This window comes from Engystomops pustulosus, chromosome 9, assembly GCF_040894005.1.
Source record: "Engystomops pustulosus chromosome 9, aEngPut4.maternal, whole genome shotgun sequence".
NCBI lineage: Eukaryota > Metazoa > Chordata > Amphibia > Anura > Leptodactylidae > Engystomops > Engystomops pustulosus.
Genome location: NC_092419.1, coordinates 61,245,774 through 61,261,961, shown reverse-complemented (window position 1 = coordinate 61,261,961; position 16,188 = coordinate 61,245,774). Strand labels below are relative to the sequence as shown.

General features: G+C 42.2%; 6 pseudogenes; all 6 read right to left on the bottom strand.

Annotated features, from left to right (window-relative positions):
• Window positions 1–146: 146 nt before the first annotated feature.
• On the bottom strand, window positions 147–265 carry LOC140102216 (5S ribosomal RNA; annotated as a pseudogene).
• A 70-nt stretch (window positions 266–335) lies between these two features.
• Window positions 336–454, bottom strand: LOC140092335 (5S ribosomal RNA; annotated as a pseudogene).
• A 70-nt stretch (window positions 455–524) lies between these two features.
• On the bottom strand, window positions 525–643 carry LOC140096252 (5S ribosomal RNA; annotated as a pseudogene).
• Window positions 644–1,282: 639 nt separating this feature from the next.
• On the bottom strand, window positions 1,283–1,401 carry LOC140098243 (5S ribosomal RNA; annotated as a pseudogene).
• A 68-nt stretch (window positions 1,402–1,469) lies between these two features.
• On the bottom strand, window positions 1,470–1,588 carry LOC140092154 (5S ribosomal RNA; annotated as a pseudogene).
• A 259-nt stretch (window positions 1,589–1,847) lies between these two features.
• Window positions 1,848–1,966, bottom strand: LOC140082420 (5S ribosomal RNA; annotated as a pseudogene).
• Window positions 1,967–16,188: the final 14,222 nt, after the last annotated feature.

The window sequence follows — 16,188 nt, the reverse complement described above, 5'->3', positions numbered from 1 at the left end:
ACTTGCCCAGCCTTGAGCTGCATTGCTGCTGCGATTTGACGAGAGCAGGCACATTCAGCTTAGAATGGCAGTTGACAGCAGCTGTTCAATTTGAACCTTCTTTTACTATCTCATAGAGAAACTAACACAATTTTCAGGTTCAAAAAGGTCAACGGAACTTGGGATTCCCAGCCAGTCTCCCATGCTGGTACTTACCAAGCCTTAAGCTGCATTGCTGCTGCGATCTGACGAGAGCAGGCACATTCAGCTTAGAATGGCCGTTGACAGCAGCTGTTCAATTTGAACCTTCTTTTACTATCTCATAGAGATACTAACACAATTTTTAGGTTCAAAAAGGTCAACGGAACTTGGGATTCCCAGCCAGTCTCCCATGCTGGTACTTGCCAAGCCTTAAGCTGCATTTCTGCTGCGATCTGACGAGAGCAGGCCCATTCAGCTTAGAATGGCCGTTGACGGCAGCTGTTCAATTTGAACCTTCTTTTACTATCTCATAGAGAAACTAACACAATTTTCAGGTTCAAAAAGGGCAACGGAACTTGGGATTCCCAGCCAGTCTCCCATTCTGGTACTTGCCAAGCCTTGAGCTGCATTGCTGCTGCGATTTGACGAGAGCAGGCACATTCAGCTTAGAATGGCCGTTGACAGCAGCTGTTCAATTTGAACCTTCTTTTACTATCTCATAGAGAAACTAACACAATTTTCAGGTTCAAAAAGGTAAACGGAACTTGGGATTCCCAGCCAGTCTCCCATGCTGGTACTTGCCAAGCCTTAAGCTGCATTGCTGCTGCGATCTGACGAGAGCATGCACATTTAGCTTAGAATGGCCGTTGACAGCAGCTGTTCAATTTCAACCTTCTTTTACTATCTCATAGAGAAACTAACACAATTTTCAGGTTCAAAAAAGGCAACGAAACTTGGGATTCCCAGCCAGTCTCCCATTCTGGTACTTGCCAAGCCATAAGCTGCATTGCTGCTGCGATCTGACAAGAGCAGGCACATTCAGCTTAGAATGGCCGTTGACAGCAGCTGTTCAATTTGAACCTTCTTTTACCATCTATGACAGAGAAACTAACACAATTTTCAGGTTCAAAAAGGTCAACGGAACTAGGGATTGCCAGCCAGTCTCCCATGCTGGTACTTGCCCAGCCTTGAGCTGCATTGCTGCTGCGATTTGACGAGAGCAGGCACATTCAGCTTAGAATGGCCGTTGACAGCAGCTGTTCAATTTTAACCTTCTTTTACTATCTCATAGAGAAACTAACACAATTTTCAGGTTCAAAAAGGTAAACGGAACTTGGGATTCCCAGCCAGTCTCCCATGCTGGTACTTGCCAAGCCTTAAGCTGCATTGCTGCTGCGATCTGACGAGAGCAGGGACATTCAGCTTAGAATGGACGTTGACAACAGCTGTTCAATTTGAACCTTCTTTTACTATCTCATAGAGAAACTAACAATTTTTAGGTTCAAAAAGGTCAACGGAACTTGGAATTCCCAGCCAGTCTCCCATGCTGGTACTTGCCAAGCCTTAAGCTGCATTGCTGCTGCGATCTGACGAGAGCAGGCACATTCAGCTTAGATTGGCCGATGACAGCAGTTCCCTAATTTCTACCTTCTTTTACTATCTCATAGAGAAACTAACACAATTTTCAGGTTCAAAAAGGTCAACGGAACTTGGGATTCCCAGCCAGTCTCCCATGCTGGTACTTGCCAAGCCTTAAGATGCATGGCTGCTGCAATTTGACGAGAGCAGGCACATTCAGCTTAGAATGGCTGATGACAGCAGCTGCCTAATTTCTACCTTCTTTTAGTATCTCATAGAGAAACTAACACATTTTTCAGGTTCAAAAAGGTCAACGGAACTTGGGATTCCCAGCCAGTCTCCCATGCTGGTACTTGCCAAGCCTTAAGCTGCATTGCTGCTGCGATCTGACGAGAGCAGGCACATTCAGCTTAGAATGGCCATTGACAGGAGCTGTTCAATTTGAACCTTCTTTTACCATATTTGACAGAGAAACAAACACAATTTTCAGGTTCAAAAAGGTCAACGGAACTTGGGATTCCCAGCCAGTCTCCCTTGCTGGTACTTGCCAAGCCTTAAGCTGCATTGCTGCTGCAATCTGCCGAGAGCAGGCACATTCAGCTTAGATTGGCCATTGACAGCAGCTATTCAATTTGAACCTTCTTTTACCATATTTGACAGAGAAACGAACAAAATTTTCAGGTTCAAAAAGGTCAAGGGAACTTGGGATTCCCAGCCAGTCTCCCATGCTGGTACTTGCCAAGCCTTGTGCTACGCTATTCAACTCTAATCTAAGAGAGACTCACTAACTTCATGTACAAACACCGTTATTTTGTCTCCTAACTCATTTTCCTAACAAAACAACCTCAATGATAAGACGCACGCTGTTTTCAATGCATTTCTAGCTAAAAGAGCTAAGATCGTGATTGTCTCTGTTGCTGAATGAGCTAGGACGCTATTCAACTCCGATCTAAAAGAGACACACTAACTTCATGTAGAAACACCGTTATTTTGTCTCCTAACTCATTTTCCTAACAAGACAACCTCAATGATAAGACGCACACTGTTTTCCATGCATTTTTTGCTAAAAGAGCTAAGATCGTGATTGTCTCTGTTGCTGAATGAGCTAGGAAGCTATTCAACTCTAATCTAAGAGAGACTCACTAACTTCATGTAGGAACACCGTTACTTTGTCTCCTAACTCATTTTCCTAACAAGACAACCTCAATGATAAGACGCACACTGTTTTCAATGCATCTCTTGCTAAAAGAGCTAAGATCGTGATTATCTCTGTTGCTGAATGAGCTAGGAGGCTATTCAACTCTAATCTAAGAGAGACTCACTAACTTCATGTAGGAACACCGTTACTTTGTCTCCTAACTCATTTTCCTAGCAAGACAACTTCAATGATAAGACGCACACTGTTTTCCATGCAATTCTTGTTAAAAGAGCTAAGATCGTGATTGTCTCTGTTGCTGAATGAGCTAGGAGGCTATTCAACTCCGATCTAAAAGAGACACACTAACTTCATGTAGAAACACCGTTATTTTGTCTCCTAACTCATTTTCCTAACAAGACAACCTCAATGATAAGACGCACACTGTTTTCCAAGCATTTCTTGCTAAAAGAGCTAAGATCATGATTATCTCTGTTGCTGAATGAGCTAGGGGGCTATTCAACTCCGATCTTAAAGAGACACACTAACTTCATGTAGAAACACCGTTATTTTGTCTCCTAACTCATTTTCCTAACAAGACAACCTCAATGATAAGACGCACACTGTTTTCCATGCATTTTTTGCTAAAAGAGCTAAGATCGTGATTGTCTCTGTTGCTGAATGAGCTAGGAAGCTATTCAACTCTAATCTAAGAGAGACTCACTAACTTCATGTAGGAACACCGTTACTTTGTCTCCTAACTCATTTTCCTAACAAGACAACCTCAATGATAAGACGCACACTGTTTTCAATGCATCTCTTGCTAAAAGAGCTAAGATCGTGATTATCTCTGTTGCTGAATGAGCTAGGAGGCTATTCAACTCTAATCTAAGAGAGACTCACTAACTTCATGTAGGAACACCGTTACTTTGTCTCCTAACTCATTTTCCTAGCAAGACAACTTCAATGATAAGACGCACACTGTTTTCCATGCAATTCTTGTTAAAAGAGCTAAGATCGTGATTGTCTCTGTTGCTGAATGAGCTAGGAGGCTATTCAACTCCGATCTAAAAGAGACACACTAACTTCATGTAGAAACACCGTTATTTTGTCTCCTAACTCATTTTCCTAACAAGACAACCTCAATGATAAGACGCACACTGTTTTCAATGCATTTCTTGCTAAAAGAGCTAAGATCGTGATGGTCTCGGTTGCTGAATGAGCTAGGACGTTATTCAACTCTAATCTAAGAGAGACTCACTAACTTCATGTAGGAACACCGTTACTTTGTCTCCTAACTCATTTTCCTAACAAGACAACCTCAATGATAAGACGCACACTGTTTTCTATGCATTTCTAGCTAAAAGAGCTAAGATCGTGATTATCTCTGTTGCTGAATGAGCTAGGAAGCTATTCAACTACGATCTAAAAGAGACACACTAACTTCATGTAGAAACACCGTTATTTTGTCTCCTAACTCATTTTCCTAACAAGACAACCTCAATGATAAGACGCACACTGTTTTCCAAGCATTTCTTGCTAAAAGAGCTAAGATCGTGATTGTCTCTGTTGCTGAATGAGCTAGGAAGCTATTCAACTCTAATCTAAGAGAGACTCACTAACTTCATGTAGGAACACCGTTACTTTGTCTACTAACTCATTTTCCTAACAAGACAACCTCAATGATAAGACGCACACTGTTTTTCATGCATTTCTAGCTAAAAGAGCTAAGATCGTGATTATCTCTGTTGCTGAATGAGCTAGGAGGCTATTCAACTCCGATCTAAAAGAGACACACTAACTTCATGTAGAAACACCGTTATTTTGTCTCCTAACTAATTTTCCTAGCAAGACAACTTCAATGATAAGACGCACACTGTTTTCCATGCAATTCTTGTTAACCCCTAGGCGCACCTGGACGTTATAGTACGTCCCCGGGGCTAGATACTTAGCGCACGGGGACGTTCTATAACGTCCTGCTTCTGGCACCGGCTCACGAACGGAGCCGGTACCAGAAGCAGCGGCTGTCAGCTGTCTAGTACAGCTGACAGCCTGCGCTAACACCCGCGATCGGAGCCGGCTCCGATCGCGGGTGTTAACCCCTTACACGCCGCGGTCAAACATGACCGCGGCGTGTAACGGTGTTAGCGCTGTGGATCGGATCCCCCGTGCCGCTTACCGGGGGATCCGATCCTCTTCCGGGCAGCTCCGAGGACTGGCATGTGCCCCGGAGCTGCCCGGTCTCCATGGCAGCCAGACCCCTTCCGGGTCTGGCTGTAAACTGTCTGAGCATGCGCAAGCTTGCTCAGACAGTTTACACTGCTCTACAATAAAATAGTATTGTAGAGCAGTGTATTGAACTTAAACCAGTGATCAGAGCATCACTGGTTTAAGTTCAAGTATGTATAAGTAAAAATATGCAAAAACAGTTAACACTACACATTATAATAAATAAAAAATAAATACATAAAAATATAAGCCCCTAAAATGTCACTTTCCCATAAAAACACTTAATAAAGTATAAAAAACATAAAAACACAAAAAAAACCCGCATATTTGGTATTGCCGCGTCCCTAACAATCTGCATAATAAAACAGAATCGTTACTGGACCCGCACGGTAAACGCCGGAGGAAAAAAACGCAAAAAACATTCCGAAAAAAGATAATTTTTAATTAATACCCTATAAAAAATGCTCTAAAAAGTGATTTAAAAATGTTATGCACTCCAAAATAAGCCCACTAAAAAGAACAACTGTTCTCGCAAAAAATAAGCCCCTAACAAGATTTATCTGCCAAAAAATAAAAAAGTTATGCATATAAAAAGATGGTGATGCTAAAATGAATAAGATTTTCTCCAAATTAGTTTTTATTCAGTACAATTGAATAAAATACACAAAACCCCCACATATTTGGTATCCCTGCGTCCGTAACAATCTGTATAATAAAACAGAATCGTTATTAGATCCGCAAAGTGAACCCCGTAAAAACAACCTAAAAAAACTCTCTCTGCTAAAGATGATTTTTTATTAATGCCCTTTAAAAATGCTCTAAAAAAGTGATTTTAAAAAGTTACGCAATCTAAAATAAGACCACTAAAAAGAGCTATCATTCTTGCAAAAAATAAGCCCTTAAACAGATTTTTGAGGTGAAAAATAAAAAAGTTATGCATATGAAAGACGGTGATGCTAAAATTAACAACAATTTTGCCAAATTACTTTTTATACAGTAAAAATGGGAAAAAATAAAAAAAAATATATAAATGAAGTATTTTCATAAACGTGGCGACCCAAAGAATAAAAATAATATACTATTTTCATGGTATGGTTAACGGCCAAAAAAAAAAAACACATAAAAATTTTCCTAAAAATTGATGATTTTCATTTCCTCCACCAACAAAGAGTTAATTAAATCTCACCAATTAGCTATAGATGCCCCAAAATTATGTATTAGAAAAGTGCATCTCATGTGGCAAAAGAAATAAGCCCCTATAGGTGCACAATAAAAAAAAGAAAAAAATTATAGCCTGTACAATGTGACATAGCAAATCTGATTTGAATGGCGCCTCCTTCCCTTCTATGCCCGGCCGTGCGCCCATACAGCAGGTTACCACCACATGTAGGGTATCGGTGTACTCGGGAGAAATTGCGTATCAAACTTTGTGGAGCCTTTTTTCATTTTATCCATTAGAAATGTAAAATTTTCCACCCAAAATGAGTGTATTGTGAAAAAATATTACAATTTGCAGACTCCACCTCCATTTTGTTTTAACCCCTATAAAACACGTAAAGGGTTAACAAACTTCTTAAAAGTGGTTTTTCATATGTTGAGGGGTGTAGTTTCCACAATGGGGTAATTTACGAGTCTCGCTATTATTTAGGCCTCTCAGTGTCAATTAGAAGTTGAGCAGGTCCATCTAAATACAGGTTTTGGCGATTTTACAAAAAATGTGAAAAATGGCACCCAAATTCTGAGCCTCATAACATTCTAGTAAAATATGTGGAATCTTAAAAAACCATGCCAACATAAAGCAGACATTTGGGAAATGTAAGTTATGAATTTATTTGGGTGCTATGACTTTCTGAATCAAAAGTAGAGAATTTAGAACGTTGAAAATAAAGAATTTTTCAAAATTTTTGCCAAATTTTGTTTTTTTTCATAACTAAACGCAAAAGATTTCATCCAAATTTTTAAACTAATTTGAAGTACAATGTGTCACGAGAAAACAATCTCAAAATCCCCTGGATATCTCACAGCGTTCCCACGCTATAACCACTTATAGTGACACAGGCCAGATTTGAAAAATGGGGCTGCGTCCTTTAGGCCAAAAGATGCTGTGTCCCGTAGGGGTTAAAAGAGCTAAGATCGTGAATGTCTCAGTTGCTGAATGAGCTAGGACGCTATTCAACTCTAATCTAAGAGAGACTCACTAACTTCATGTAGGAACACCGTTACTTTGTCTCCTAACTCATTTTCCTAACAAGACAACCTCAATGATAAGATGCACACTGTTTTCTATGAATTTCTAGCTAAAAGAGCTAAGATCGTGATTATCTCCGTTGCTGAATGAGCTAGGAAGCTATTCAACTCCGATCTAAAAGAGACACACTAACTTCATGTAGGAACACCGTTACTTTGTCTCCTAACTCATTTTCCTAGCAAGACAACTTCAATGATAAGACGCACACTGTTTTCCATGCAATTCTTGTTAAAAGAGCTAAGATCGTGATTGTCTTTGTTGCTGAATGAGCTAGGAGGCTATTCAACTCCGATCTAAAAGAGACACACTAACTTCATGTAGAAACACCGTTATTTTGTCTCCTAACTCATTTTCCTAACAAGACAACCTCAATGATAAGACGCACACTGTTTTCCAAGCATTTCTTGCTAAAAGAGCTAAGATCATGATTATCTCTGTTGCTGAATGAGCTAGGGGGCTATTCAACTCCGATCTTAAAGAGACACACTAACTTCATGTAGAAACACCGTTATTTTGTCTCCTAACTAATTTTCCTAGCAAGACAACTTCAATGATAAGACGCACACTGTTTTCCATGCAATTCTTGTTAAAAGAGCTAAGATCGTGAATGTCTCTGTTGCTGAATGAGCTAGGGGGCTATTCAACTCCGATCTTAAAGAGACTCACTAACTTCATGTAGGAACACCGTTACTTTGTCTCCTAACTCATTTTCCTAACAAGACAACCTCAATGATAAGACGCACACTGTTTTCCAAGCATTTCTTGCTAAAAGAGCTAAGATCATGATTATCTCTGTTGCTGAATGAGCTAGGGGGCTATTCAACTCCGATCTTAAAGAGACACACTAACTTCATGTAGAAACACCGTTATTTTGTCTCCTAACTAATTTACCTAGCAAGACAACTTCAATGATAAGACGCACACTGTTTTCAATGCATTTCTTGCTAAAAGAGCTAAGATCGTGATTGTCTCGGTTGCTGAATGAGCTAGGACGTTATTCAACTCTAATCTAAGAGAGACTCACTAACTTCATGTAGGAACACCGTTACTTTGTCTCCTAACTCATTTTCCTAACAAGACAACCTCAATGATAAGACGCACACTGTTTTCTATGCATTTCTAGCTAAAAGAGCTAAGATCGTGATTATCTCTGTTGCTGAATGAGCTAGGAAGCTATTCAACTCCGATCTAAAAGAGACACACTAACTTCATGTAGAAACACCGTTATTTTGTCTCCTAACTCATTTTCCTAACAAGACAACCTCAATGATAAGACGCACACTGTTTTCCATGCATTTCTTGCTAAAAGAGCTAAGATCGTGATTGTCTCTGTTGCTGAATAAGCTAGGAAGCTATTCAACTCTAATCTAAGAGAGACTCACTAACTTCATGTAGGAACACCGTTGCTTTGCCTCCTAACTCATTTTCCTAACAAGACAACCTCAATGATAAGACGCACACTGTTTTCTATGCATTTCTAGCTAAAAGAGCTAAGATCGTGATTATCTCTGTTGCTGAATGAGCTAGGAAGCTATTCAACTCCGATCTAAAAGAGACACATTAACTTCATGTACAAACACCGTTACTTTGTCTCCTAACTCATTTTCCTAACAAGACAACCTCAATGATAAGACGCACACTGTTTTCTATGCATTTCTAGCTAAAAGAGCTAAGATCGTGATTATCTCTGTTGCTGAATGAGCTAGGAAGCTATTCAACTCCGATCTAAAAGAGACACACTAACTTCATGTACAAACACCGTTACTTTGTCTCCTAACTCATTTTCCTAACAAGACAACCTCAATGATAAGACGCACACTGTTTTTCATGCATTTCTAGCTAAAAGAGCTAAGATCGTGATTGTCTCTGTTGCTGAATGAGCTAGGACGCTATTCAATTCTAATCTAAGAGAGACTCACTAACTTCATGTAGGAACACCGTTACTTTGTCTCCTAACTCATTTTCCTAACAAGACAACCTCAATGATAAGACGCACACTGTTTTCAATGCATCTCTTGCTAAAAGAGCTAAGATCATGATTATCTCTGTTGCTGAATGAGCTAGGGGGCTATTCAACTCCGATCTTAAAGAGACACAGTAACTTCATGTAGAAACACCAATATTTTGTCTCCTAACTAATTTTCCTAGCAAGACAACTTCAATGATAAGACGCACACTGTTTTCCATGCAATTCTTGTTAAAAGAGCTAAGATCGTGAATGTCTCTGTTGCTGAATGAGCTAGGACGCTATTCAACTCTAATCTAAGAGAGACTCACTAACTTCATGTAGGAACACCGTTACTTTGTCTCCTAACTCATTTTCCTAGCAAGACAACTTCAATGATAAGACGCACACTGTTTTCCATGCAATTCTTGTTAAAAGCTAAGATCGTGATTGTCTCTGTTGCTGAATGAGCTAGGACGCTATTCAACTCTAATCTAAGAGAGACTCACTAACTTCATGTAGGAACACCGTTACTTTATCTCCTAACTCATTTTCCTAACAAGACAACCTCAATGATAAGACGCACACTGTTTTTCATGCATTTCTAGCTAAAAGAGCTAAGATCGTGATTATCTCTGTTGCTGAATGAGCTAGGAGGCTATTCAACTCCGATCTAAAAGAGACACACTAACTTCATGTAGAAACACCGTTATTTTGTCTCCTAACTAATTTTCCTAGCAAGACAACTTCAATGATAAGACGCACACTGTTTTCCATGCAATTCTTGTTAAAAGAGCTAAGATCGTGAATGTCTCTGTTGCTGAATGAGCTAGGACGCTATTCAACTCTAATCTAAGAGAGACTCACTAACTTCATGTAGGAACACCGTTACTTTGTCTCCTAACTCATTTTCCTAACAAGACAACCTCAATGATAAGACGCACACTGTTTTTCATGCATTTCTAGCTAAAAGAGCTAAGATCGTGATTATCTCTGTTACTGAATGAGCTAGGACACTATTCAACTCCGATCGAAAAGAGACACACTAACTTCATGTACAATCACCGTTATTTTGTCTCCTAACTCATTTTCCTAACAAAACAACCTCAATGATAAGACGCACACTGTTTTCAATGCATTTCTTGCTAAAAGAGCTAAGATCGTGATTGTCTCTGTTGCTGAATGAGCTAGGACGCTATTCAACTCTAATCTAAGAGAGACTCACTAACTTCATGTAGGAACACCGTTACTTTGTCTCCTAACTCATTTTCCTAACAAGACAACCTCAATGATAAGACGCACACAGTTTTCAATGCATTTCTTGCTAAAAGAGCTAAGATCGTGATTGTCTCTGTTGCTGTATGAGCTAGGACGCTATTCAACTCTAATCTAAGAGAGACTCACTAACTTCATGTAGGAACACCGTTACTTTGTCTCCTAACTCATTTTCCTAACAAGACAACCTCAATGATAAGACGCACACTGTTTTTCATGCATTTCTAGCTAAACGAGCTAAGATCGTGAGTATCTCTGTTGCTGAATGAGCTAGGACACTATTCAACTCCGATCTAAAAGAGACACACTAACTTCATGTAGGAACACCGTTACTTTGCCTCCTAACTCATTTTCCTAACAAGACAACCTCAATCATAAGACGCACACAGTTTTCAATGCATTTCTTGCTAAAAGAGCTAAGATCGTGATTGTCTCTGTTGCTGTATGAGCTAGGACGCTATTCAACTTCTGCTCAGATCTAAAAGAAACCAACTGCTTTTATGTAGAAACAATGTTACTTTGCCTCCTAACTCATTTTCCTCATTAGACAACCTTAATGAAAGACGCTTATTGTTTTCCGTGCATTTCTTGCTAAAAGAGCTATGTTCGTGATTATATCTGTTGCTGAATGAGCTAGGAGGTTATTCAGCTCAGATCTAAAAGAGATCAACTGACTTAATGTAGAAACACTGTTACTTTGCCTCCTAACTCATTTTCCTAACAAGACAACCTCAATGATAAGACGCACACTGTTTTCAATGCATTTCTTGCTAAAAGAGCTAAGATCGTGATTATCTCTGTTGCTGAATGAGCTAGCAGGTTATTCAGCTCAGATCTAAGAAAGACAAACTGCCTTCATGTAGAAACACTGTTATTTTGCCTCCTAACTCATTTTCCTAACAAGACTACCTCAATGATAGGCAATGAAGGACGCACATTGGTTTCCTTGCAGTTCTCGCCAATGGAGCTAAGATCGTGATTTTCTCTGTTCCTGAATGAGCAAGGAGGTTATTTAGTTCAGATCTAAAAGAGACCAACTGACTTCATGTAGAAACACTGTTACTTAGCCTCCTAACTCATTTTCCTTACAAGACAACCTCAATGATAGATGCACATTGTTTTTCATCCATTTCTTGCTAAAGGAGCTACGTTCATGATTATCTCTGTTGCTGAATGAGCTAGGATGTAATTCAGCTGAGATCTAAGAAAGAACAGTCCTGCTCAGGCCTTAACAAGTGCTTCCTAGTTCTTAACAAGACATTCTCAGGCGTTAACAAGTCCTTTCATGGCCATAACAAGTACCTCCTGGACCTTATCAAGCACTGCCCCGAGACTTAACACGTCCTGCAAGTGCCTTAACAAGTCCTGCAAGTGCCTTAACAAGTCCTTCCTAAACCTTAGCAATACCTTCCAGAGCCTTAACAAGCCTTGCCGAGCCTTAGCAAGTCCTGCTAGGGCCTTAACAGGTCCTTCCCTAACCTTAAAAACTCCTGCCCTGGCCTTAGCAAATCCCGCCCGGGCCTTAACAAGTCTTGCGTGGGCCATAGCAAGTCCATCACAGACCTTAACAAGCCCTTCTCGGGCCTTAACAAGTCCTGCCTGGACCATAAAAAGTCCTTCCTGGGGCTTAAGAAGTTCTGCCATGCTTTAACAAGTCCTTCAAGGGCCTTAATAAGTCCATCCCGAGCTTTATCAAGTTCTTCCCGGGCCTTAAAAACTGCCCGGGCCTTAGCAAATCCCGCCCGGGCCTTAACAAGTCCTGCCCCGGGCCTTAAGAAGTCCTGCAAGTGCCTAAACAAGTCCTGCAAGTGCCTTAACAAGTCTTTCCTAAACCTTAGCTAGGCCTTCCAGAGCCTTTTCAAGTCCTGTCTGGCCTTAAGAAGAACTTACCAGGCCTTAAAAAGTCCTGCCAGGCCTTACCAGGATTTTCCAAGGCCTTAACAATTCTTGCCCGGGCTTCAACAAATCCTTACCGGGCCTTAACAAGTACTGCCCGGGCCTTATCAAGTCCTTCCCGGGCCTTAACAAGTTTTGCTCGGGCCTTAAGATGTCCTTCACTGGCTTAAACAAGTTCTTCCAGGGCAGTAACAAGTCCTTCTCGGGCATTAACAAGTCCTTCCGGTTCCTAAACAAGTCCTTCCCTGGCCTTAACAAGTCCTGCCCGGAGCTTAACAAGTGCTTTCCAGGCCTTAACAAGACATTCTCGGGCTTTAAAAAGTCCTTCCATGGCCTTAACAAGTCCTGCCCGGGCCTTAACAAGTCTTGACAGGGGCTTAACAAGTCCTTCCAAGTACTCTTTGGGCCTTAGTAAGTCCTTCCCCAGCCTTAACAAGTCCTGCCAAGGTCTTATCGAATCCTGCCAGTTCCTTATCAAGTCCTGCCCAGGCCTTAACAAATCCTTCCGGGCCTTAACAAGTCCTGCCAAGGCCTTATCGAATCCTGTCAGTGGCTTAACAAGTCCTGCTTGGCCTTAACAAATCCTTCCCAGGCCTTAACAAGTCCTGCTAAGGCATTATCGAATCTTGCCAGTGCATTAACAAGTTCTGCTGGGCTTTAACAAGACCTGACCGGGCCTTAATTTGTCCTTCCCGGGCCTTAACAAGTCTTGCACGGGCCTTAACATATCCTTCCCTGGACTTAACAAGTCATTCCCAGGCCAAAACATACCCCCCGTGCCTTAATAAGTCCTTCCCGGGCCTTATCAAGTCCTTCCCGGGCCTTAACAAGTCCTTCCCGAGCCTTAAAAAGTTCTGTCAGTACCATAACAAGTCCTTCCCGGGTCTTATCAATTCCTTCCCGGGCAATAACAAGTTCTTTCCGGGCCTTAACAAGTCCTTCCCGGGCCTTAACAAATCCTGCCCAGGCCTTAACACGTCCTGCCTGGGCCTTAAAAAGTCCTTCCCGGGTCTTAGCAGCTCCTGTGCGGTGCCTTAAAAAGTCCTACAAGGGCCTTAACAAATCCTTCCTGAGCCTTAACAAGACCTGCCCTGGCCTTAAGAAGTCCTGCCTGAGCCTTAACACGTCCTGCCCAAGCCTTAGCATTTCCTTCCTGCGCAAAAACAAGTCCTTCCCGGGCCTTAAAATGTCCTGCCCGGACCATAAAAAGCCCTTCCTGGGGCTTAAGAAGTCCTGCCATGCGTTAACAAGTTATTCCCGGGCGTTATCAAACTGCCTTAACAAGTCCTACTCGGGCCTTTACAAGTCCTTCCCGGGCCTTAAAATGTCCTGCCCGGACCATAAAAAGCCCTTCCTGGGGCTTAAGAAGTCCTGCCATGCATTAACAAGTCCTTCAAGGGCCTTAACAAGTTATTCCCGGGCGTTATCAAACTGCCTTAACAAGTCCTGCTCGGGCCTTTACAAGTCCTTCCCGGGCCTTAAAATGTACTGCCCGGACCATAAAAAGCCCTTCCTGGGGCTTAAGAAGTCCTGCCATGCGTTAACAAGTCCTTTAAGTGCTTTAACAAGTCTTTCCCATCCTTAAAAACTGCCTGGGGCTTAGCAAATTCCGCCCAGGCCTTAATAAGTTTTGCGTGGGCCATAGCAAGTCCATCACGGAACTTAACAAGCCCTTTTCGGGCCTTAACAAGTCCTGCAACTGCCTGGGCCTTAACTAGTTCTGCTCAGGCCTTAACAAGTGCTTCCAAGACATTCTCGGGCTTTAACAAGTCCTTTCATGGCCATAAGAAGTCCTGCCCGGGCCTTAATGAGTCCTGCAAGGGCCTTAGCAAGCACTGTCCGGGCCTTAGCAAGTCCTGCAAGGGCCTTAACAAGTCTTGCCAGGGGCTTAACAAGCCCTTCCAAGTCCTCTTTGGGCCTTAGTAAGTCCTTCTCGGGTCTTAAGAAGTACTGATCATGCCTTTTAGAGTCATTCCTAAACAAGTCATTCCTAAACCTAAGTCTTTCCTAAGCCCTTCCAGAGCCTTAGCAAGTCCTGTCCGGGCCTTAACCAGTCCTTACCGGGCCTTAACAAGTCCTTCCTGGGCTTTATCAAGATTTTGCAAGGCCATAACAATTCTTGCCCGGGCCTGAACAAGTCTATCCAGGGCCTTAACAAATTCTTCCAGGGCCTTAACAAGACCTTCCCAAACCCTAAAAACTCCTGCCCGGGCTTCGCAAATCCCGCCCGGCCCTTAACAGGTTTTGCGTGGGCCATAGCAAGTCCATCACAGACCTTAACAATCCCTTCTCAGGTCTTAACAAGTCCTGCCCCGGGCCTTAACAAGTCCTGCAAATGCCTTAACAAGTCCTTTCTAAACCTTAGCAAGACATTCCAGAGCCTTTTCAATTCCTGTCCGGGCCTTAACAAGTCCTGCCACGTCTTATCAGGATTTTCCAAGGCCTTAACAATTCTTGCCCGGGCCTTAACAAGTCCTTCCAAGGGCCTTTACAAGTTTTTCCAGGGCCTTAACAAGTCCTTCCCAGACCTTAACAAGTTCTTCCACGGCCTTAACAAGTTCGTCCTGGGCATTAAGTAGACCTGCCCGGGACTTATCAAGTGCTTCTCAGGCCTTAACAAGTCCGGCCCGGGCCTTAACAAGTCTTTCCATGGCCTTAACAAGTGCTGCCCGGGCAGGAACAAGTCCTTCCGTGGCCTTATCAAGCACTGTCCGGGCCTTAACAAGTCCTGCCAGGGCCTTTACAAGTCCTTCCCGGGACTTAGTCAGTTCTGCCCGGCCCTTATCAAGTACTTCCCGGGCCTTAGCAAGTCCTCTCGGGCTATAACAAGTCCTGCTCGGGCGTTAACAAGTGCTTTCTAGGCTTTAACAAGACATTCTTGGGCTTTAACAAGTCCTTCCATGGCCTTAACAAGTCCTGCCCGTGCCTTATTAAGCACTGTCCGAGCCTTAGCAACTCCTGCAGGGCCTTGAGTATCCAAAAGAGTGTAATAGGGTGGTAAGGGCAAGAAATAAATAAGTTTGCCCCAGTTAAACTAATAATGATAACCTCCCCCCAGAGGAAGCTTATTGCGAAACACGTGTCGGGGCTGGCTAGTGTGGTGTCCTATTTACTGGTATGATTTATCCCATTGTTTTCTATGTATGAATTCTGTTGTTATTAATATAATACAATTAAATTTAGAGTGATTAGGTCTGTTCTGTTGGAATATGCTTTGTACCATATTTATACTTTGGGTTAATTAGTGATATGGATTATAACACACACCTTTTTAATTTTGTTGGCTTTCTTTGCCAATGGCTACATTTTAATCATGTTTTGTGAACTAAATAAAGATTTAAAGTTGAATTATGCTTTTTGGTGTAATTATTTTTTAACAAATCCTTAACAAATCCTTACCGGGCCTTAACAAGCACTGCCTGGGCCTTATCAAGTCCTTCCGGGTCCTAAACAAGTCCTTCTCTGACATTAACAAGTCCTGCCCGGGACTTAACTCGTCTTGCTCCGGCCTTAACAATTCCTTCACGGGCCTCAACAAGTCCTTCCCGGGCCTTACCAAGTCCTGCCCGGGGCTAACCAAGTCCTTCCTCGCCCTTAACAAGCCCTGCCTTAACAAGTCTTGCCAAGGCTTTAACAAGTCCTGCCCAGGCCTCAAAAAGTCCTTCCCGGGCCTTAATAAGTCCTTCCCGGGCCTTTACAAGTCCAGTCCGGGCTAAGTATTGCCCGGGACTTAACAAGTCCTGACCGGGCCTTAAAAAGTTATGTCAGTACCATAACAAGTCCTTCCCGGGTCTTAGCAATTCCTTCCAATAACAAGTTCTGCCCGCGCGTTAACAATTCCTGCCTGGGCCTTAACAAGTCCTTCCAGGGCCTTAACAAGTCCTTCCCGGGCCTTAGCAAGTCCTTAACGGGACTTAGAAA